The 24,298-nt window shown below is 37.0% G+C and overlaps 1 protein-coding gene across 1 annotated transcript in view; it reads right to left on the bottom strand.

Moving 5' to 3' along the window:
* LMNTD1 (lamin tail domain containing 1) overlaps window positions 1-1,593 on the bottom strand; it is a 53,695-nt gene extending 52,102 nt beyond the window's left edge. The window contains exon 1 of the mRNA XM_057702087.1: window positions 1,577-1,593. The gene's annotated coding sequence lies outside the window, so the exon portion shown is untranslated. The remainder of the gene's footprint in view (window positions 1-1,576) is intronic.
* Between the last annotated feature and the right edge of the window lie 22,705 nt (window positions 1,594-24,298).

The raw sequence follows: 24,298 nt of genomic DNA, 5'->3' as shown, positions 1-24,298 counted from the left end.
TAACTGTCTTTCACAGATGAGGAAGCTGACGCTGATAGCAGTCAGGTAATTGCCCGGAGTCACCAGCTATGGAGCACCAGGGCCAGAGTTCAGCTCTGTCTGACTTCAGAGATTGCATTCTTCATCCTTACACGCCATCATTCCCTGAAAAATATTGAGCACCACTGATTACAAGACAATTGGACAGATACTCTATAATAATATAAGTAGGTGACAGCCATGTTCCTTGCTCTTCTGGAATTTATTCTTTTGATGGGACAGTAGTATCTGTGAATATGAAAAAATAATGCATGACAGAATGTGATAAAAATCAAAGGGTCATTCTGTTAAGAGCTAGAAGAACTCAGGGAAGAATCCGCACTTTTGCTGTTGTGGTTAGAAAAGACTCCATAGAAGAGATGAAATGAGATGCGCATGGACCTCAAAGGAGAGATAGGATTTGGAAAAGCAGAGAACAGGAAGGAAGGCATTTATTATCTTATTTTTTCTTGTGTGCGTTCACTCAACAAATGCATATTAATTGTCTGTTGTACTAGGCAGCATTGAATGTGCTTTTCTGGCAAGCATCAAAATCCAGGGGTAGACGTGGTGCAAGCATATTAATGGCTGAGGCAGAGAGACGGACTTGGCGTGCAGTGCTAGGTAGAGTCAGATAGACAGGGGAACCCAGAGCAGGGAGGGCTGTGAACCAGGCCAGGGAGTAGAATACATCCTCAGTAGGCATCATGTAGCCGTTTACTTGTTCCTAATGGCTCCATAATTAGATTAATTATGGAACACTTAGGAGTTTCTTGTTTCTAGTTGTATGTAAGTGTGTGTGTGCATCTTTTTCTTTTTAGGACTTATAGGAGTTCTTTATTTGTTCCAGATCAAAGTTCTTTGCTGGATTTATGTATCTCAAATATATCCTCTCAGATTGTAATTTGTCTTTTCCCTCTCTGTATTTTATGAGTAGAGGTCCTTGATTTTAATGGAGTCCAATTTATGGTCAGTCTTTTTTTTCTTAATGACTTTGTGTCCTATTTAAGAAATATTTATTTATCTTGAGGTCATGGAAATATTAGACTATTTTTTCTCCTAGAAGTTTTACTTTTTTACCTTTCACATTTATGAACCACCCTAAATTAATTTTTGTGTACAGTATGCAGAAAGATTCAAGGTTAATTCCTTTTTTCAGGTGGTTATCCTGTAGACCCTGCACTATTCACTGAAAAGACAGCATTTCTCCCATTGAAAGACAATAGTACCTTAGTTGTAAATCATGTGGCCATATGTGATTGGGTCTCTATTCTGTTCTATTAGTTTGTCTATCCTGGTGCCATTACCACATTTTCTTAATTAGGGTAATTTTATAGTATAGTACAGGTCTTTCAAATTTGTTTTTTTTTTCTTCATTATTACCACGACTGTTCTAGGTTCTTTGATTTCTGGATGAATTTTTAGAATCATATTGTCAATTTAAAAAAATACCAACAACAAAATAAGAAATAAAAAAATAAAAAATAAAAAATTACCAGCTTACATTTTGTTTGTTATTGCACTGAATCTACAGATCAATTTGGAAAGAACGAATTACCTGTAATCTTCCTTTCTGGCAATATTCTTGTCAGGTCTGGCTATGATGATTATGCAGGTCTCTGAAATAAAAGGAAAAATAAACAACTGGAGGCTAATTGAACTTCAAAGCTTTTGCACAGCAAAGGAAACCACTGACAAAATGAAAATACAACCCACAGAATGGGAGAAAATATTCGCAAATGACAACCAAAAAGGGGTTAATATCCAAAACATATAAACAGCTCATACAACTCAATATCAAAAAAAACACAACAACCCAATCAAAAAATGGGCAGAAGTCCTGAATAGACATTTCTCCGAAAAAAACACAGAGATGACCAACAGGCACATGAAAAAATGTTCAACATCTCTAATTATTAGAGAAATACAAATCAAAACAATGAGATGTCGCCTCACACCTGTCAGAATGGCTGTCATCAAAAAGTTTATAAATATCAAATGTTGGCAAGGATGTGGAGAAAAGCGAAAACATACACTGTTGGTGGGAATGTAAATTGGTGCAGCCACTGTGGAAAATGGTATGGAGGTTCCTCACAAGACCAAAAATAGAACTACCATATGATCCAGCAGTCCCACTCCTGGGCATATATCTGGAAAAAGTGAAAACACTGATTTGTAAGGATACATGCACCCCAATGTTCATAGCAGCACTATTTACAATTACGATAGCCAAGATATGGAAGCAACTCAAGTGTCTGTCAACAGATGAAGGGATAAAGAAGATGTGACACACACACACACACACACACACACACACACAGGAATATTACTCAGCCATAAAAAATGAAATCCTGCCATTTGCAGCAACATGGATGAATATGGAGAGTACTGTGCTTATTGAAATAAGTCAGACAGAGAAAGACAAATACTGTGTGATAGTACTTATAGGTAGAATTTAAAAAATAATACAAAAGAATGTATGTGCAAAACAGAAACAGACTCACAAATACAGAAAACAAACTAGCGGTTACCAGTAGGGTGAGGGGTGGTGGAGGAGCAGGTAAAGGGTAGGGGGTTAAGAGATACAAACTACTATGTATAAAATATACAAGCAACAAGAATATATTGCAGAGCACGAGGAATTATTGCCATTATCTTGTAGAAAAAAGAAAGATAATGCTGGTCTCATATAACAAATTGGTAAGTGTTCTCTTTTTCCATTATCTGGAAGAAACTGCGAGATTGGCATTATATCCTGGGTAGAATTTACTGGTGGAACATTCTGGTTCTGGACTTTACTTTCTGGGCAGTTTTTTTTTTTTTTTTGGTGGGTTTTTTTGTCTTCATTGGGTCTTCTTTGCTGCGAGTGGGCTTTCTCTAGTTGTGGTGAGCGGGGACTACTCTTCATTGTGGTGCGAGATTGCGATGGCTTCCCTTGTTGGGGAGCACAGGCTCTAGCACAGGCTTCAGTAGTTGTGGTGCATGGGCTCAGTATTTGTGGCTCATGGGCTCTAGAGCGCAGGCTCAGTAGCTATGGCCCATGGGCTTAGTTGCTCTGCAGCATGTAGGATCTTCCCAGACTAGGGACTGAACCTGTGTCCCCTGCACTGGCAGGTGGATTCTTAACTACCATGCCACCAGGAAAGTCCCTCTAGGCAGTTTTAAAATTCAATTTCTCTAGTAGTTATAGAATTGATTATATTTTTAATTTCTTCTTTGTTGATTTCTGGTAAGCTGTATTTTTATCAAAAATTTTTCAAAATATCCTCCTAAAATCTCTTTAATGTTCATGGTATCTATGATGTTCTCTCCCTTTTCATTATTGATACCGGTTATTTGCCTCTTCTATATATTTTTTCCTTCATTACTTTTTTTTAAGAATTGAGACGAAGCGAGAGAGTAGCACAGACATATATATACTACCAACTGTAAAATAGATAGCCAGTGGGAAGTTTTTATATAACAAAGGGTGTTCAACTCGAGGATGGAAGATGCCTTAGAGGACTGGGAGGGGGAGGATGGGGGGGACTCGAGGGAGGGTGGTGGGGGAGTCGAGGGAGGGAGGGAATACGGGGATATGTGTATAAAAACAGATGATTGAACTTGGTGTATCCCCCCAAAAAATAATAAATAAATTTAAAAAAAAAAGAATTGTATTTATTTATTTATTTGTTTGTTTGTTTGTTTGTTTGTTTTTGGCTGTATTGCGTCTTCATTTCTGCAAGTGCGCTTTCTCTAGTTGTGGTGAGCAGGGGCTACTCTTCATTGCTCTATGCAGGCTTCTCATTGCAGTGGCTTCTTCAGTAGTTGCAGCATGTGGGCTCAGTAGTTGTGGCTCGCAGGCTCTAGAGCACAGGCTCAGTAGCTGTGGCGTATGGGCTTAGTTGCTCCTCAGCATGTGGGATCTTCCTGGACCAAGGCTAGAACCCATTTCCCCTGCATTGGCAGGTGAAGTCTTAACCACTGTGCCACCAGGGAAGTCCTCCCTTCATTAATTTGATCAGTCTTTTTAAAGAACCAACCATTCGCTTTTGATCCTCTTTAGTATACATTTTAAACATTCTTTGTGTTAAGTTTGCTCTTCTTTTTGTGAATACTTGAGATGGATATTTAGATAATTGCTTTATAGCCTATTTTTATATTCTAATATAGGCTGTTAAGGCTGTACATTTCCCAATAAGCATGGATTAGCTTTATTCCATAAATTTTAATATGTATTATTTTCATTATCATTTATTTCAATATATTGTAAAATTTTACATAGGTTTTTTTAGATAGCTAATGCTTAATTTCCAAACATATGAAGATTTTCAAGATTTTTTTTTCTTTTCTTTTTTTTTAAGATTTTATATTTTCTGTTAATAGACTAACTAGGATAACTAAATTCTTCTGTGGTCAGAGAACATCCTCTGAATAATTTAAATTCTTTGAAATTTAGTGAGTTTACCTCATGGCAAGCACATGGTCCATTTTTGTAAGATTTTTATGTATTTTTGGAAAGAGTGCATAGTTTGAATTTGCTGAGTATAGTGGAGTTCTTTTTCTGTAAATCTAACTAATTTTATTAGATTAGAGAAGATGAATATCATGGATTTTGAATAATTGGAATTTATTTTTAAACTTTTTTTCTTAATTTTTTATTGGAGTATAGTTGATTTACAATGTTGTGTTAGTTTCTGCTGTACTATAGTGCTTTATATGTCTCAATTACATTAATTTCAATAATTGTGTTATTCAAATCATTTTTATCCTTACTGATTTTTCCTACTTACTACAAAAATTACAGAAAGAAATATGTGAAAATTCACCATTTTATTGCAGGTTTTGTCTGTATTTTACATTCCCAACAACAGTGCACAAGGATTCCCAGTTCCCTACATGTTCACTTGTTATCACTTATATTTTGACAAAGTCATCCTAACAGGTATGAGGTGATATCTCACTAGGGTTTTTGCACTTTTCTAATGATTAGTGATGTTGAGCACATTTTCATATATCTGTTGGCCACCTAAATGTTTTCTTTGGGAAAATGTTTATTCAGATCCTTTGCCCACTTCTTTTACCAGATGATGATGATGAGGATGAGGATGATGAGGATGATGAGGATGATTGCTATTTAGTTGTATAAGTTACTTCTATTTGTTGTTTCTGTGTTCAGGCACCTGTCTTGTTTCCTCATATTTTTGAGCATTCTTGATAAAGTACCAAGCATAGTTTATTAAAAAAAGTTATAGATGTAATTTAGGCCTAAAGTGATATTATATTCCTTCAGAGAATATCTACTAGGTAGCTAGGGACACTAGAAAGTCCATGGTAACTTAATTAATTCAATCAGGGGTTAAGACAGTTTGAAGCTGGGTTCCAGCCTCTGTGTCTGGTTTATTCTTACTCCTAGGGTTTGACTTTTCAGGTTCCAACCAGAAGTCTGGAGGGAGACATTACCAGTGCTTCTTCTCTTTGTTGGGCCTTGAACTCCAACTTTTGTCCTCCAAGTCCATAAATCTGTAAAATCTCTGTTCATTCTCTCAATCAGTTCTTCCTAAAATCAAATTTAGGGCAAATCTGGCTATAAACATGGGATATCTTTCTGGGTCTTCTCATTCTTCTGGGTCTTGGAATCACAATGCTTGACTGATGATAGCTTTTCAGTGTCTCTAGTTCTGTTACATTTCCCTAGCTTTTCTATCTGTTTTCAGTAGGAGAATTAATCCAAATTACCTGGGCAGCCCTTACTACATCCTTATCCTCAGACTGTTTAAATAAATATTGGTATGCCTTTTGGCTCTACTCTTTACCATATTGGTGTCTTCAGTTGATAGAAATATTCCCTTTAGTATTGTGTTTAGACAAAAAGAGCTGGTCCTATAGCCTGTATGCTCCATGGCAAATTGAAGGTGAGATTCAAATTTATTTTGCTACTTGGCAATTTTTATTGATATTTGGCCTCATTATCTAGCTTCTTCTTTATAGCTACTTCACTGTTCTCCTCCCGCTTTCACAGTGTGTTATGCAAATTTAATTAGAAAATGCCTATGAAAGGTCTTCATAAATGTTTAAAGGACAATTCCAGCAATTCCAACTGCCATGTATAAGGTAGTATTACTATTCTAGACTCATAATTGTTTATCTTGTAAAAACCTTGTACACATAGGTTAGCACCTCTGAGAAGGTTTTGGAGGACCATTCTCTGCAGAAATGTTGTTATGCATTGAATGATGACATCTGACTTAATCAGATCTGGAAAGAAGGATCACAAAGTAAACAAAGTGAAATGGTTCATCTGCACATGAAACACATATGATTAAGTAACTTGTCAAAATTATACAGCTGGTGCTTAATGGAAAATGTAAAGCTAATACCTGGCAGTAGGGACTGAGTCCAGGACCCTATGAACCCAATCCCATGGCTTGAAATAGAAGTGGTAAGATGATGAACATTAGAGAAAATTATTTCCAAAGACAAAACTTCAAAGATTTGACAATCGAAAAGAAAAACTTATCTCAACTTTGAGCTACTGTGCTAGCATATTCCTCCCTGTCTCCTCCCTTCCCTCCTGCCCTCCCTCCCTCCCTCCTTCCTTCCACAGCCAAATATCTTTGCAGGGAGAAAAAGCTACACTGCTTTCATTTCCTCACTGCTCACTCACGTTAAATCCACTGTGATATGATTTGTTCCCTCATGGATAAATCATGCCTGCTCTTAGGGATCAAAATGACTTCCTAGTAGACGCAGCTAATGGCTTTAATCCTTCTCTGCTTCAGTATGATGTCATTCTCTCTTTCCCTCCAAATTCTTATCCAACTCCCCTTCCTTCTCTTTTTCTCCAAGTTCAGAGGATCCCCTCATGTCACTCCTTGGATCTTCGCTCTGTTTGCTTCTTCCCTTTCCTATTTCCTTCAAGAATGTCACTTTTTTTTAATATACCTGCAACAATTGTGTCTTTATAACTCTAAAATCTCTAGTTTATGCTCTCCTCTTAAACAGATCCAGCAATTCCAACTGCCTATTGCAAGTTTCAGATATTTCCAACACTACTCAGTTGCCCCTAATTGTTAAGGACCTACCTGATGGAAATAGAGCTCAGCCTAGTCCTAGAATTAATGAGAACTCAGGCTGGCAGGAGATATCTGCTACCTTCCCTGTGAACAAACAACGTCTAGAAATAATGTAATCCTTTGACTTACTTGTGCCTGAGGTCAGGGTGCTTTGAACTTAACAGACCCCTAAGTAGGTGGGATAACATTTCAGTCTTTCACTGAAAGACCACAAGCCCCAGCCAGAAGATTCTTTAGCGGGTCCTTCACCTAGGTCTCTGATGTCCAATTTTTATGCTAGTTTACCAGATGGTAGAATGGCGAGTGTCTTGCTAAAGGTCAACCTCGTACACTAGGAAATTGGTACCAGAAGTGGGGCAGAAGTGGCTTAAATCAACCCTTTTAGCATAAATCAGTCCTTTTCCTTGTGGCTCAATTTTGCTCTCAACTTCTCTTGTTGGGGCCTGAAATGTCTTCCCTGATGACAGTTGGTCTTCACCTACTTCACGAGTCACCAAGGTCCATGCTGTGAGGATCACCTCGGGTACGTCACAGCACCTCCCTGAACCAGATCTGAGTGTGAAGCACTCTGGTCTGAGATTATCCTTCCGTAAACCCTACCACCATTGATGACATCTCACACCTTGCTTGGCCCTTCCCCCAAGCTCTTATTCTCCTGGCACAGACACTATTAGGACATTTATAATTAAGCTCATTAGGACAGGGCCTGGATGTCCCGTATTCTCTTGTGTTCACTATTTCTTCTTCTAGTATTACTTTCTCTCAGACACTCAATCCCCGGATCACTTCCTCATCTTTGACAAATATTCCTCCTTTGTTCGACTTCAATAAACCATCTACCAGGTTATTTTATTTAATCTCCATGACAACTCTCATCGATTCCTCCATTACCTAGCTAAAGCAAAATACTCAGTTTTCTCTCTCTTCTCACTTGCCTTTACCCATCCAATGCTCCAATCAAATTGATCTATGTAGTATCTTTGTATGAGTCCCTGGCTTTCCCACATCCATGCCTCTGTTCTCAACACTGCTTCTGCCTCTAAAAATCTATTCAGTCTTCAAAACCAGTTTTCTCAGCTGTAAAATGGAATTAAACCTATTTCGTAAAGGACTACATAAAATAATGTAAGTAAAGCATTTAAAATGGTAATCATTATTATTTTTATCTTTAATATTATTACCTGTTTCTTCCATGAAGTATTTTTTAATTCTCCCAGACTAGAAATGATTTCTTTCTCTCCTGAATATCTACAGGGTAGGTTTTCCATTCCTTTCCCCGTATCACTTTCTACATTATATGACATTACAGTACAGCACAGTTATTTAGCACATGCCTTATCCAATCATAATAGACTCTAAGCTCCCTGAGGTCAGGGACCATTTCTAAGGCATCTTTGCTCCTTCTCCAAAGCATAGAATATACCTTATAAGTATTTGGAAAAGCAATGAACAGATTCATCACAGTGGTAATTATAGCTTTATCACAATCTTTACTCACAAATTGCATCTTGATGAAATTACAAATTAACAAATCCCATTATACCCACAAATTGCACGTGACTCATGCATCTGGAGGGTGATTACCTGGCTCTTTTTGAAAGGTGCTGGCAGGCTCTGAAAGACAAGCGAAGACCTGAAGAAGGCAGTGTTGCTGCTCAGAAGGAAGAAGCTGGGAAGAAAGTTTGTTCCTGGGGAAACTTTTCAATTCCAATATCAAATTTCTTAAATTCTTTTGGCTCTCAGATATACCATTATTTGATCAACTACCAAGAAAAAAAAGTCCAATATAGGGAATCTAATAAAAGACCCAGGCATAAAGCCAGGACCCCCAAGGGACCACTTGCATTTTTCAACTTAGCCCTGGCAGGAGAGAGAAAAAAGAAGGATCTCCCCTGAAATTTTGAACTACAGCCATTACTCACATAGGTATGAGGTCTGCATTCACACCATCAGTGTATTGTAAAAAACTCAGGAAGATAATTTAATTTAAAATGATCTCAGGTCAGTAGTGGCCCTGGGTAACTGTTGGAAATAAATGCTTACATAAGAAATTCAATCCAGGCAACACCAATGCCATAAATTGCCATTGATTATAGGATGCCTCTCAATTTCAGGGGTGTTACATTGTGAAAAAATATCATCTTAGAATTGAAGTAATACATTGTTTGCATTAAGGATTGAGAAGGTCTGCAAATAACTCAATGAGAGAGGTAGAAAGTAAAAACAAACCTCTCTTTCTTTGACACTTTGACTGGGATCAATTGCTTCTCTTCCAGAGACCCGTTAGGAAGTACCCCTGCAGTCAGAAAATAAATTCTGAGAGGATAGGGCATTTCGGGGTTTGTGCTGGTCTCAATGTCCTGTCTTATGAAGCCCGTGGTGGGAGACTGTCTGGGGTTGGGAGGAGACGGTGAGAACCCTTTTCCCTAGTCCCAATGCACTGACTCCGTCTAATCACCAGGCCTCAACTTCACTCTGCTCAGAGGCTTCTTGCTTTGTTCACGTGCCTGATTGTCCACCTGCTCGGATGTCTTCCTTCCCCCATCTCACAGAGCACAACAGGAAGCAGGACATTCACGCAAGCAGACATTTTACATCATGGGGCACACCTGTGTACACGTGTGCCCGTACACACACACACCCACACACACCCACACACAGGGAAGATTAGCTGGTCATTTTTATACTACTGTGAATAAAGCTAAATCCCTAAAACATGATGTTTCTTTACATGGGAGCTTAAATAACACCAGAGAGAATGAGGAAAGGTGGTCCAGGCACACAGGAAGGGCAGGTTGGAGTGGAATAGTGCAGTGGTACCTCTGGGCAAGCAGAGTTAGTTTGAGACCTTAGATGCCTCAGGGTTGGGAAAGCAGTGACACTGGTAGGTGAGAATGTTCCAAAAACCAACTACTCAACTCTGTAGTTCTTTTCTTTGCGGAGCCTCATGAGGACAGGTAACCAAGTACAAATAGAATATGCTTTCAGTGTGACTTCAGATACTGATCACACAATTTATTACATGTATAGGTGAATTGGTTTAATGTAAAACCATGTAAATGAGATACGCGTTTAATACTCTAACGAAGACTCACTACAGTTGGTGTAGACTAGAGCCGTTTAGACCATGCATCAATATTGAGCAAGTCCCCGGACTGTCATTTGCTGCGTCAGTACCAGAGTTTCATGTGCCATCTGTTGCTATATGACAGCATATAATCTTGGAATTCACAAGAGCAAAATAATAAAGACACTCTTCAAAGACTGACCTCAGGAACATTCGCTAATCAAACTCACCTATAAAGCAATCAAGGGCTAACCTTGGACTTATCAGCTCCATGAAATATCCAAATAAGCCAAGCTTAGTTTTTGAATATGTTTGATATTTATAAATTATGATATGCAATGTACAAATTGACTCAAACCATAAAACTAAAATAAACTGTTCTCTTGAAGAAGTAATTACGTATCTTAGTTTCAAAGTGTTTCCTCCTTAGGCTGTGAGTTGTCTATTAAGTTAAAAAAATATGCATATGCATATATGTACACGGATATCAATACATACGGTATAGAATAGGTACTGTCGGTCATCTATGTTTCCAACTGCCTGTTTCATTTTTCCATCTGGGTGTTCTGCATGACGTGCTATGTACAGAACCAAGATCATTATCTGCTCACTTTCCAAACATACAGGAGTTACCATCTCCATCTGCCTGTACTATCTCAGGTAAAATCAATAAAGTTGCTCAAGCCAAGTGCTTTGGACTCCTTCTTGATTCTTTCTTCCCCGCCTCAATGTACGCAATCAGCCATTACACATAGTCAAATGTCTCTTGCCTCCATCCCCTTCTCTTTGCAACAATACCATTATAGACTCACATCATATTTCTCCTGAACTATTGAAATAGCCTCTAAATACCCTCTAGTATATTCCCTACAATATCACCAAAATTATCTGAGACATAGATATAATTGTTTGAGTTCTCTGATATCTGGGGAAAAAAGTAAAAAGGCCTTAGCTTAGTTCATGATTTGGCCTAAAATGACTCTCCACCATCCTCTCTAGCCATTACTCCCCGCGAGCCCAGTAATCTAATCACAGCAGGTTGCTAGATCTTTCTCAGCGCTGCCCATCCTTGGGTTGTTTGCTCGTTTATTTATTTATATTTAATTTTATTTTATTGTGATAAGAACACTTAACATGAGAGCTACCCTCTGAAGCTGTCAAGTGTACACTAGAGTATAGTTGACTATAGGTGCAACGCTGCACAGCAGATCTCGAAAACACTCATCTTGGTTAACTGAACCTTTACGCTTGCTGATTAGGAACTCCCCATCCCCCAGCCCCAGCCCCACTACTCCACTCTGATTCTAGAAATTTCACTATTTTAGACACCTCATATGCAGCCTTTGTTTAATATGGTTGCTTTCCCTCCCTAAAATGTCCTGTCCTCTTTCGTCCAACGGAAACGCCCACTTATCCTTCAAGGTTCAGATCATATAGAGTTGTACATGACTGCCTTCATCCCTGCCCTCCATCCCTCTCCATCTCAGCTCCCACATATCTCTGAGTATCGGTTACATTATTAAAGGCAAAGCTGATAGGCAATAAGTATGCACTTCGGCCATACCAGCTACAGATAGCCAGTGTCTGTTCTGATTGCTTGGTGCTTTCTCAGTTTAGTTAGTAAACATTTTGAATGGCACTCCTGATTATAGATATTACTTTGGATCTATCTCTGTCATGATGCTGTGAGATAAAGGGCAGGCGCTATCCTGTTTATCCTCATATCTGCAGGGACTGGCAGAATGCCACAAACGTGCCCTATATGCTTGGTGAAATGAACAAAATGTAGACAATCAGTCTTTAGATTAATATTTTGAAAACTAGCATTACTTTTATCTAAATAATTACTTTTATCTTAATAATTGTGGTTTGCCTGATTTATACCCAAATGATCATCAACCTCTTTTATGATTGAAGCTACACTATGGATTTGATGTGTGCAGGGGCCAGATATAACAGGGGGTTTGGGGACTCTCAGGAGTCCCTTTTTCCTTCTTGAAACTAGGTTGGAAAAGCCTGGCCTTTGGAATCAGACAAACCTCAAATTGAATTGAAAGCAATCTCTTAAAAGCTATGTGACTTTTGTTAGCTACTTAACTTGAGATCTATTTCCTCTTCTTCAAAAACAGAAAATAGATACCTCCTTTACAAAGTTGTTGTGAGAACTAAGTGAGATCATGTATTTAAGGACATGGCACACAATCCTGCATGAACAGTAAACTTGGGTCTCCTTGGAACTAATTTAAGTTAGTAGACAAATTTTCCATTTTGAATACCAACCTCCCCAATCAGAAAAAGAGTGAGAAAAGGCATATGAGATACAGTTTCCCTAGTAGCATCCCAGAGAAGCCGTACATAAGCTATCACAATGGACAACCTTACTGAGCCAGCTCTGATTCAGCTGCTGAGAAGTGATCACAGGGCTGGTGTTATGTACTACGGGTAAATTAAAGGCCCAAGACAGCTTTTTCTTTGTCAAAACAGGAGCTGCTTTTTTTTTTTTTAATCCCTAAAGCATCTGGTTTTAAAACATTTGAATTCGTTTCCAATAGAGGCATCTTTTCTGCTGATGAACTATGAGGAGCAACTAGGTAGAGCAGTTGGTTAGTCAACTGTCAAGACTGGTGATGTTATCATAGTTATTTTATTTTTCTGACCCTCTGAACCTATTATAACTAGGAAGGGTGATTCTGAGACAAAGAAATGTTGAATACCTCTAAGTCACAAAATTTAGTAGAAAACAAAAATTGTCCCAAATATTTTACTCTTTTGATTAAATTCTATTATCCTAGCCATCTGCTTCTAACATGGAAAATTGACAGATAGGAATAATTGATATTAAAAAGCATTAAATCTAGGTTAGAAAATGTGTTTACTTGTATTTCCTCCTGATCTCTCTTTCTATCCTACTTCTATCTCTCCTCATCCACATGAAGATATAAAAACCCTGGCATCATGGGCCCCATAGCCAACAAGTGTGAAGTGTTTCTTTACCGAGGAACAAAAAGATTATATGGTAGCTCCATGTTTTTTGAAAACCTAACAAGGGACTTCCTTGGTGGAGCAGTGGTTAAGAATCCACCTGCCAATGCAGGGGACAAGGGTTTGATCCCTGGTCCAGGAAGATCCCACATGCCGCGGAGCAACTAAGCTCATGCTCCATAACTACCGAGCCTGTGCTCTAGAGCCCACGAGTCACAACTACTGAAGCCCACGCAGCGAGAGCCTGTGCTCCACAACAAAGAGAAGCCACCGCAATGAGAAGCCCATGCGCCACAAATAGAGAAAGCCAGCACACAGCAATGAAGACCCAACACAGCCAATAAATAAATAAGCTAAATAACTAACTAAATAAATTTATTTAAAAAAAACAAACAAAAAAACCAGAAAAACCCAAAACCTAACAAGGATGATAGCTAGAGTGGCCAAAAACTTTGTGGTTTCCTCCCTTCACCTTTAAGTACCATCTGCTTCACATTTTATCAGATCTAAGTAGCCCAGTCTATACATTTCACATTTCTATGTGAATATTTCACATTTCACGTTTTCTGTGTCAACAGAAAATGGTCAAGTTGATGTGCAGAGTGCACTTCCAAACTTCTCATTCTATAATTTAACAATTAAATTAAATCAGCTGTTATTTTCATACCTGTTCATCAGTAGATTGCTTACAAAGATATAGCTCACTTTAGGGAGGACTGTCTCCAAATGAACCTATAAAAAAATCACAACAAGCATTACTTAAAAGATTCTATAATTAAGAATAATCTCACTGTCAGCTGCCGCAGGAAACAGGTATGAACTAAAGACAAGCCTGCATAATTCTGAAAAATTTCTTGGGATCCTTGCTCCTGCTTCCTGCTCCAACCTCCATCCTATAATTGAGGAGCTTTGACCAAAGTAGTGCACATGGTTGGCACAGAGGCCTCGGGTTACTTGCCCTTCTTATTCTTTGAACTAAGCTCCTTTGACTTTGTGATTTACCTCTTGGGAATCTACAGATATACATAGACTTTGGAATTTCTCCAAATTCAGAGCTGAAATAGGTGCTGTATTTAATTTAGCATTATCTGAAGATTTAAAAGTGAGTCTTAGGAACTATGGAAGGGTCCTGAATCAGGATTAAATTATAGAAGACCACTCCTTCAAGAGAGGGAAAGAGGCCAGGTGAAAATAAAGGTCAATACATTTTCTAACCTAGATTTAACCCTTTTTAATATCAATTATTCCTATCTGTCAATTTTCTATGTTAGAAGTAGATGCCTAGGATAATAGAATTTAATCAAAAGAGTAAAATATTTGGGACAATTTTTGTTTTCTACTAAATTTTGTGACTTAGAGGTATTCAACATTTCTTTGTCTCAGAATCACCCTTCCTAGTTATAATAGGTTCAGAGGGTCAGAGAAATAAAATAACTATGATAACATCACCATCTTGACAGTTGACTAACCAACTGCTCTACCTAGTTGCTCCTCATAGTTCATCAGCAGAAAAGATGCCTCTATTGGAAACGAATTCAAATGTTTTAAAGCCAGATGCTTTAGGGATTAAAAAAAGAAAAGTAGCTCCTGTTTTGACAAAGAAAAAGCTGTCTTGGGCCTTTAATTTACCCGTAGTACATAACACCAGCCATGTGATCACTTCTGAGCAGCAAGACCAGAACTGGCTCCTAAAACCCTTGGAATCACCTACCTAAGTGATGCTCGGGATCACTGTCTTTGTTATGTTAATGAGATGGCTTTTGGACCCCACCTAAGGATGGAGGCTGGTTGCCAGGGGAGCCAACCATGTGATTATAAGGTTGGGAACTTTGATTCCCATCCCCCAGACCTCTGGGCAAGTGGTAGGGGCTGGAGATTGAGTTCAGTCACCATTGGCCAGTGATTTAATCAGTCATGCCTGTGTAATGAAGCCTCCATAAAAGCCCAAAGGGAGAGAGTTTGCAAATACAGTACTTGATTCTTGTCTGTTTCTTCTATCAGACTGTAAGTTCCATAAGGGTAAGACTCTTTCTATATTTGTTTGTGTTTTTGTTTTTAAATCATACTTAATGGAGAAAACGGAACGCTTTCCCCTTGAGGTCAGATCTCCATAAAAGAAGGATGTCCACTCGTGCCACCTCTATTCAACATTGTACTGGAAGTACGGGGCCATCAGGCAAGCAAAAGAAACATGGAAAGTATCCAAATTGGAAATGTAGAAGTAAAACTCTATTAGCAAATGACATGATCTTATACATGGAAAATCCTAAAGAATCCACTAAAAAATTGTTAGAATAAACAAGTTCAGCAGGGCTGCAGAATACAAATCAACAGACAAAAGTCAATTTTATTTCTATATACTTGTATGAGCAATTAAAAATAAAATTAAGAAAAATTCCATTTACAATAACATTAAAGAATAAAATACTTAAGAATACATGTAACAAAAGAAGTGCAAAACATACACTGTGAAAACTATAAAACATTGTTGAAAGAAATTAAATACCTTAATAAGTAGAAAGCCATCTTATGTTTATCGATTGGAAGACTTAACATTATTAAGATGGCTGTACTCCCCTAACTGATCTACAAATTTAGTGAAATCCCTATCAGAATCCTGCTTGACTTCTTTGTGGAACTTGACATGTTGATCCTAAAATTCATATGGAAACCCAAGGGACCCAGAATAGCCAAAAAATTGTTCATAAGCTGAACAAATTTGAAGGACTCACACTTCCTGATTTTAAAACTTACTATAAAGCTACAGCAGTCAAGGCTGTATGGCACTGGCATAAGGATGGATATATAGATCAATGGATTAGAATTGAGAGACCAGAAATACACTCTCACATTTATGGTCAACTGACTTTTTATAGGGTGCTGAAACCATTCAGGGAGGGAAAAAATAATCTTTTCAACAAATGGTGCTGCGACAACTGGACATTCACCTGCAGTTGGACCCCTACTTCACATCATATACAAAAATTGGTTCAAACTGATCAAAAATCTAAATGTTTAAGAGCTAAAACTATAACACTCAGAAGAAAATATAGGAGTAAATCTACGTGACTTCAAGTTTGGAAACAGATTATTAGATATGACACCAAAAGCATGAACAACAAAAGAAAATATGAATTGGAATTCATCAAAATTAAAAACTTTTGTGCAATAAAAGACATTATCAAGAAAATGAAAAAACTCCATAGAATGGTAGGAAATAGTTGCAAGTCATCTATCTGATAAGGGACTATCTAGACTATGTGAAAGCACCCTTACAACTCAATAATAAAAAGACAAATAACTCAATTAAAAAACTAGCAAAGGATTTGAATAGTCATTTCCCCAAAGAATATATACAAGTGGCCAATAAGCACATGAAATGGTGCTTGGCATAGTCATTAGGGAAATGCAAATCAATACCACTTCATACACACTAGAATGGCTATTATCAAAAAGACAGTAAGAATTGGTGAGAATGTGGAGAAATCAGAATCTTCAGACATTGCTGGTAGGAATGCAAAATAGTGTAACTACTTTGGAAAACAGTTTGGCAGTTGCTCAACAATTTAAACATAGAGTTGCAATTTGACTCAGCAATTCTGCTCTACGTAGAAACTTAAGAGAAATGAAAACACATGTCAACACAAAAGCTTGTACACAGATGCATATCTATAGAGACAGAAGCTAGAGTAGTGTTTGTCTTGGGCTGGGGAGGTGAGGGGTTATAGATAAAGGGTATGGAGATTCTTTTGAGAATGATTAAAATGTTCAAAAATTAATTGTTGGGATGGTGGCACAACTCTGAAAATACTAAAAACAGTTAAATAGCATACTTTAAATGGGTGAATTGTACTGTATATAAATTATCTCTGGATAAAGCTGTTATATAACAACTGTATACCCAGTGCTCTTAGTGCCCAGTGCCTAGCACAAAATATATGCCTGATATGTTAAGGGAATACTTTCTATATATTGGCTTAGAATCCTTGAGCAATGCTCATTAGGTGCTGCTTTTCATCCCGAATGTGGAACATAACTTTCTTTGCAGTAATCTTCAAATCTTAACATATGTTGTCAACTAGGGGAGCAGATTCCTGCCCCAGCACGAGAGATCCCTTTCAGAAAGTCTGGGAAGAGGCTCAAGCATTTGCATTTATAAAAAGCACTCCTCCAAAGCACTGTGCACATACTGTTTTACGGAAGCCTTGCTGTCTGAATAGGCTATTTGAGAAGTTAGAACTATTTAAACTTTTTTTCCTTGGCATTTGGGTCAGGGGACAGGTAGGGAGAGCCTTTCTATATCTGATCCACGTAGGTTGAAATACAAGTTTCCTTTTAAAAACATACCAGTCTTACTTATGCATACAAAAAATAATAGGTAGCTGAGTTGTCCCAAATTGGTGACTGCATTTTAATTTTTTGGCTTGTGGATGAACTAATGAATTCATCAAACACACATAACACACACACACACACACACACACACACACACACACACTTGCATCCAGTCTATTAAGGGAAATGTGGAATGCTCAAAATGAGATCTCACTAGGCAGGAAAATTAAAACTTCATTGGTTCTCAGTAAATTATTTCTGGAAGTAGAAAATTACTTCTCATAAGACCACATAGATGAAAAAACTTTTTCTTAAATACAGTAACCTAAATCTGGTATTTAAATAAGACTGCATCAATATTCTATAAGCACAGTTATATGAGAAAGCATATTTGTATTTGATTTACATAATTATTTTTATAATACTTATTGATTACAGAATTTTAGAGTTAAAAGATACTTTGAAAAGCTGACTTTGAAATACATACCAATTTCATACCTGAAAAACTTTGTTACATAATATATAGTTATTTAATAATATAACAAACTATTTTAAAATATCTTTAGTTAATATAGGAGCATAGACTTATTTTTACCCTTTTTAATCCCCTTGCTCCAATTTGTCACTGTCTTACAATATCTCATTCTTAAATGTAGTCTAGATTTACTGTGTCTTTTTCATTCCCAATGATTCAATGCAAATATTTTGTCCTCATTCATTCAACAGAGGAAGCAGCAAGGCAGAGATCTGAGGCAAGGGCATGTCTAGCAAGAGGCTGGTGAGGCTGCAGCAGAGGGAGAAGAGGCGGGAGAGGGGTTCGAGTGATGGGAGTGGAGTGAGAGCTGATGGAGAGGCTGGATCCTCAGGGCCTGATCTGTCATTGAGCCAAGGACTGAAAGGATCTGACTTCTGTTTTTAAAAAGCCACTTTGGCGTCTGTATTAAAAAGAGCTTGAAGGAGAGCAAGAAGCAGAGAAATCAGAGAAGGAGATTGTTGCCATCATCCAAGGAGAGCGGATGGTGCTGGGCTCCACCATGTGCCATGGAGGCGATGAGACAGGGTCAGACTCTGGGTATACTCTGAAGGAAATGATGGCAGAATTTGGTGGTAGATTAGAAGTGAGGTGTGAGAGAAGGCTAGGAGACAAGATGACTCCAGGGATTTAGGCTTGAGCAACTACAGGATTTAAGCTGCTAGTTTACTGATAGGTAGGTAGGTGATAGATAGATAGATAAATAGATAGATAGATAGCTAGATACAGATAGATAGATAGATGATAGATAGATATAGATTGGATATCTATCTAACATATGCAACATATTCATGATTTTTCTTACTTAAGCCTGATTGAAACAATCAGAAATTAATTGTGAGAGGGAGACTAACTGGTTCATCCAAGGTCACTTTGCTAGGAAGGGAAAAGCTTGGCCTGGAATATTGCTCAGTGGTCACACAAGCCTGTTCCTTCTGTCCTATAGCACAATGGCTCTTGCACACACCTCAAGTTTTTGGTCAGCAAAAGTCCTGTACAGTGTTTGGGATTCTGAGAATTCACAGATTTTACATAATTCAAGATATTTTATAGACCTAAACAGGCATTCAGTGTTGCAGTGGTATCAGCTGTAATCCAGAACTCCAGATCCCACATCCTGCAAATGGGCTTCAGTGTAATGCTTTGATAAAGAGTAAACATATTTGCATTTTAATGTGCATTGTTTTTCAAATGCAAAGAATAATTAATTAAAAAATACAGCAAACAGCATTGAAGACTATTTGGGAACTAGATGGATACAAACTGTGGCTTCAAAGTTGATTACATCATCGTAGTTTTATTAGCATTTGTTTTCTTTTGGCCACTTAGAAAATGTATGTTTTCTTTGTAGACTGGGATCTAGCACTTACTCAGTAAAGAATATTTTTCTTTGGCTGAGGAATGTAAATTTGGTGCTAGATATGAGTTTGAAAATATTATATTTATATCAGATTTCCAAACTTTTTTGTATCAAAAGAAATACTAGTTGAAACACTTTCCAAGTAAAATGGATTATACCTGCTGAAAGCACTACTGGTTCTTATTTAAGTTGCTGATTTTTTAAAAAAGAGTCTGACCTTGAGGACAGCTGCCATTTGGCACAGAACACAATGAAGATGAGAAGAGAGACACCAGCCAAAGCAAACACCTGAGTCTATCAGTTGTGTCCCGTGGACTCGTTCACGTCTCCACAAGGCATTTGGGGTCTTAGATTTGAACATTCCTTTAAAAGGCTCAGCAAACTCCCTGCTAGTCTAGATTCATTGGCATTTTACAAAGGCTGCTAGTGTCCTTGGGTCCTGCTTGTTAAGACTTGCAAAGTACTGTGGACTCAGGCTGCAATCTTCAGCTGAATTTGGATATAGGAAATTAGCAATTACAAAGTGTTCTTTCTGCCAAAAATCACACGCTACGGCCATTACTTTGCTCTGTGATGAAAAAAGTCATTTTAATCCTTTGTAGTAGGTGGAACAATATGTACTTGACAAACCAAAAGGGAAAATATTTCTTAACTCAAGGGAGATATTTTCAGCTACCACATGTAGACTTATGCACATAATAGGAAAAGTAATCTTTTTCCCCCAAGTAAAACCTTTTAAAGTGATCTCGAAATGAAATTGGCAAAACCACCTCCACTTTAATGAGAGACTTTGTAAATTTGCTAAAGTTTAATACCACCACACCACACTAAACTAGGTTTCCAACAGCCAAGCTGAAAAGAGATGTGAAGCAATTACACAGGAAATTGTGTTTACTTGAACTTTAAGATATTGCCTCAATTACTTTCCTCCTTTGGCAAGGAATGCATGGGCTGGAATGATGCAAGGTTGTGTACTTCATTCTGATGGTCTGATTGGTTTGATTGACTAATCAGACCAATTGCACAGGCGATTGGTCTGATTAGTGAATCAAATTGTTCTATAGCTGATGAGAACTTAGACACTATCTAGTGAAACTTTCTTATTTTACAGATGAGAAAATTATATATATATATATATATATATATATATAATATATATAACTAGCAACCTAGTGGTATCTCCTGACTCATCTGGAATTACCATAGAGAGATTTGTAAACCAGGGTAAAATGGAAGACACAAGTAAATTTAGATGAGTATTATTTTTTTAGATTTATTTACATTTCAACTGATAATCTAATCTACCTGAGTTATAGGCAAAGTTGTAGGACTAAAATAAGATGGACCCCAAATCCTGGACCTTTCAAAATGAGATAGGAGATCAGGCTAAGTTTCACAAACAATGTTGATCTAAGGAAGCAAAACTTAAAAGAATATGTATAGTATACAGTTAAAAATAGACCACATTATATTGCTTAGGGATGCATATATACATGGTAAAACTATCAAAAGAAGCAAGGAAATGATTGTCAGAAAAATGAAGATAATCATTCCCTCTGGAGCAAAAGATGGGTTTGAATTACAGAGACACACATGGGGTTTCTGGGGTCCTGGAAATATTTATTTTTTTCCCATTCTGTTTTTTCTTTCTATTGAAGTGTAGCTGCTTTATAACATTGTATTAGTTTCAGATGTACAACATAGTGATTCAATATTTTTATAGATTATACCCATTTAAAGTTCTTACAAAATAATGTCTATAGTTCCCTGTGCTATATAATGTATAACTGTTGCTTATTTATTTTATACATAGTAGTTTGTATCTCTTAATCCCCTCCCCCACATTTCCTCTCCCCCTTCTGTCTCCCCACTGTTAACCACTAGTTTGTTCTCTACATCTGTGAGTCTTTTTTTCTGTTTTGCTACATTCATTTGTTTATTTTATCTTTTAGATTCTACACATAAGTGATAACATAAAGTATTTGTCTTTCTCTCTCTGACATTTCACTAAGCATAATACCCTTCAGGTACATCCACATTGCTACAAATGGCAGAATTTCATTATTTTTTATGACCAAGTAACATTCCATTGTATACATATAAACCACATGTTCTTCATTCATTCATCTGTTTATATACATTTGGGTTGCTTTTGTATCTTGGCTATTGTAAATAATGCAGCTATTAACATTGGGATGCATATACTTTTTCAAGTTAATGTTTTCATTTTCTTTGGATCTATACCCAGGAGTAGAATTGCTGGACTATATGGTAGCTCTACCTTTAGTGTTTAAAGGAATCTCCATACTATTTTTCACAGTGGCTGCACCAATGTAAATTCCCACCAATAGTGTACTAGGCTTCCTTTCTCTCCACCTCCTTTCCAACATGTGTTATTTGTGGTCTTTTTGATGATAGCCATTCTGACAGGTGTGAGGTGATATATCATTAAGGTTTTGATTTGCATTTCTCTTTTGATTAATGATGTTGAGCATCTTTTCATGCGCCTATTGGTCATCTGTATATTTTCTTTGGAAAAATGTCTATTCAGGTATTCTGTCCATTTTTAATTGGGTTTGTTTTTTTGATGCTGAGTGGTATGAGATATTTATATATTTTGGCTATTAACTCCTTATAAATCATATCATTTGCAAATATTTTCTCCCATTCTGTAGGTTGTCTTTTTGTTTTCTTGATGGTTTCCTTTTCTGTGCAAAAGCTTTTACGTATAATTAGCTCCCATGTATTTATTTTTGCTTTTGTTTCCTTTGCCTTAGGAGACAGATCCAAAAAAAATATATTGTTATGATTTATGTCAAAGAGCATTCTGCCTATGTTTTCTTCTAGAAGTTTTACAGTGTCATGTCTTACATTTAGGTCTTGAATCCACTTTGAGTTTATTTTTGTCTATAGTGTGAGAAAATGTTCTAATTTCATCCTTTTACATGTAGCTGTCTAGTTTTCTCAGCACCATTTATTGAAGAGACTTCCATTCATTGTGTATCCTTGCCTCTTTTGTCACAGATTAATTGACCATAGGTGCATGGGTTTATTTTAGGCTCTATATTCTGTTCCATTGACCAATGTCTGTTTTTGTGCCAGTACCATATTGTTTTTATTACTGTAGCTTTGTAGTATCTTTTGAAGTCTGAGAGGATCATACTTCCAGCTTTGTTCCTTTTTCTCAACATTGCCTTGGCAATTCTGGGTCCTTTGTGGTTCCATATAAATCTTAGGATTATTTATTCTAGTTGTGTGAAAAATGTCACAGGTATTTTGATAAGAATTACAGGGCAGTACATGGGTATTTTGATAGGATTAAATCTGTAGATTAATTTAAATCTGTAGATTGCTTTGGGTAGTATGGACATTTTAACAATATTAATTCTTCCAAACCATGAACATGGGAGATTTTCCAATTCTTTGCATCATCCTCAATTTCCTTCTTCAATGTTGTATAGTTTTCAGAGTGTAGGTCTTCATCTCCTTGGTTAAGTTTATTCCTAGGTATTTTATTCTTTTCAATGCAACTTGAAACGGTTTCAAATCTTCCTGATAGTTCACTTTCTCTTTCTGATAGTTCATTATTAGTGTATACAAGAAATATATTTCTGTATATTAACTTATATCTTGCAACTTTACTGAATTGAATTTATTAATTCGAGTAGTTTTTTGGTGGAGACTTTAGGGTTTTTTATATATGGTATCATGTCATTTGCAAATAGTGACAGTTCTATCCTTTCCCTTCCAGTTTGGATGCATTTTATTTCTTTTTCTTATCTGATTGCTGTGACTAGGATTTCCAATACTATGTTAAATAGAAGTGGCAAGAGTCAGCTTCCTTATCTTGTTCCTGAATTTAGAGGAAAAGCTTTTAGCTTTTCACCATTGAGTATGAAGTTGGCTGTGGGTTTGTCATAAATGACCTTTATTATGTTGAGATATGTTCCCTCTATACATCTACTTTGATGAGAATTTTTTTTTATCATGAATGGATGCTGAATTTTTTCAAATGCTTTTTCTGCAACTATTGAGATGATCATGTGATTTTTATCCTTCCTTTCGTTAGTGTGGTATTGATTGATTTGTGAATGTTGAACCATCCTTGTGACCTGGAATAAATCCCACATGATCATGGTGTATGATCCTTTTCATATGTTGTTAGAATTGGTTGCTAATATTTTATTGAGGATTTTTGCATCATAGTCATCAGAGATATTGGCCTGTAATTTCCTTTTTCTGGTAATGTCTTTGTCTGGTTTTGATATCAGGGTAATGATGGCCAGGTAGAATGAATTTGGTTGCGTTCTCTCTTCAAATTTTTGGAAGAGTTTGAGAGGGATAGGTATTAGCTCTTCTTTATATGTTTGGTAGAATTCTCCTGTGAAGACATTCAGTCCTACACTTTTGTTTGTTGGAAGTTTTATGATTACTAATTCAATTTCACTACTAGTGATTGATCTGTTCAGATTGTTTATTTCTTCCTGATTCAGTCTTGGAAGGTTGTACGTTCTAGAATTTTATCCATTTCTTCTAGGTTGTGCAATTTGCTGGCATATAGCTGTTCATAGTATTCTTACGATTATGTGTACCTCTGTGATATTGGTGTAGTTTCATTTCTTATTTGTTTGAGTCCACTCTCTTTTTTGCTTAATGAGCCTGGCTAAAGGCTTCTCAATTTTGTTTATCTTTTCAGAAAAAAGCTTATGGTTTCATTGATAGTCTCTAGTGATTTTTTGAGCTCTATTTTAATTTCCTCTCTGATCTTTATTATTTCCTTTCTTCTGCTGACTTTGGGCTTTGTTTGCTCTGCTTTTTCTAACTCCTTTAGATTGTAGGTTAGGTTGTTTATCTGAGATTTTTCTTGTTTCTTGAGGAAGGCCTATATTGCTATAAACTTCCCTCTTAGAACTATTCTTACTGCATCCCATAGAGTTTGAAAAGTTGTG

This window comes from Hippopotamus amphibius, chromosome 12, assembly GCF_030028045.1.
Source record: "Hippopotamus amphibius kiboko isolate mHipAmp2 chromosome 12, mHipAmp2.hap2, whole genome shotgun sequence".
NCBI lineage: Eukaryota > Metazoa > Chordata > Mammalia > Artiodactyla > Hippopotamidae > Hippopotamus > Hippopotamus amphibius.
This window is presented reverse-complemented; position numbering and strand designations above follow the sequence as displayed.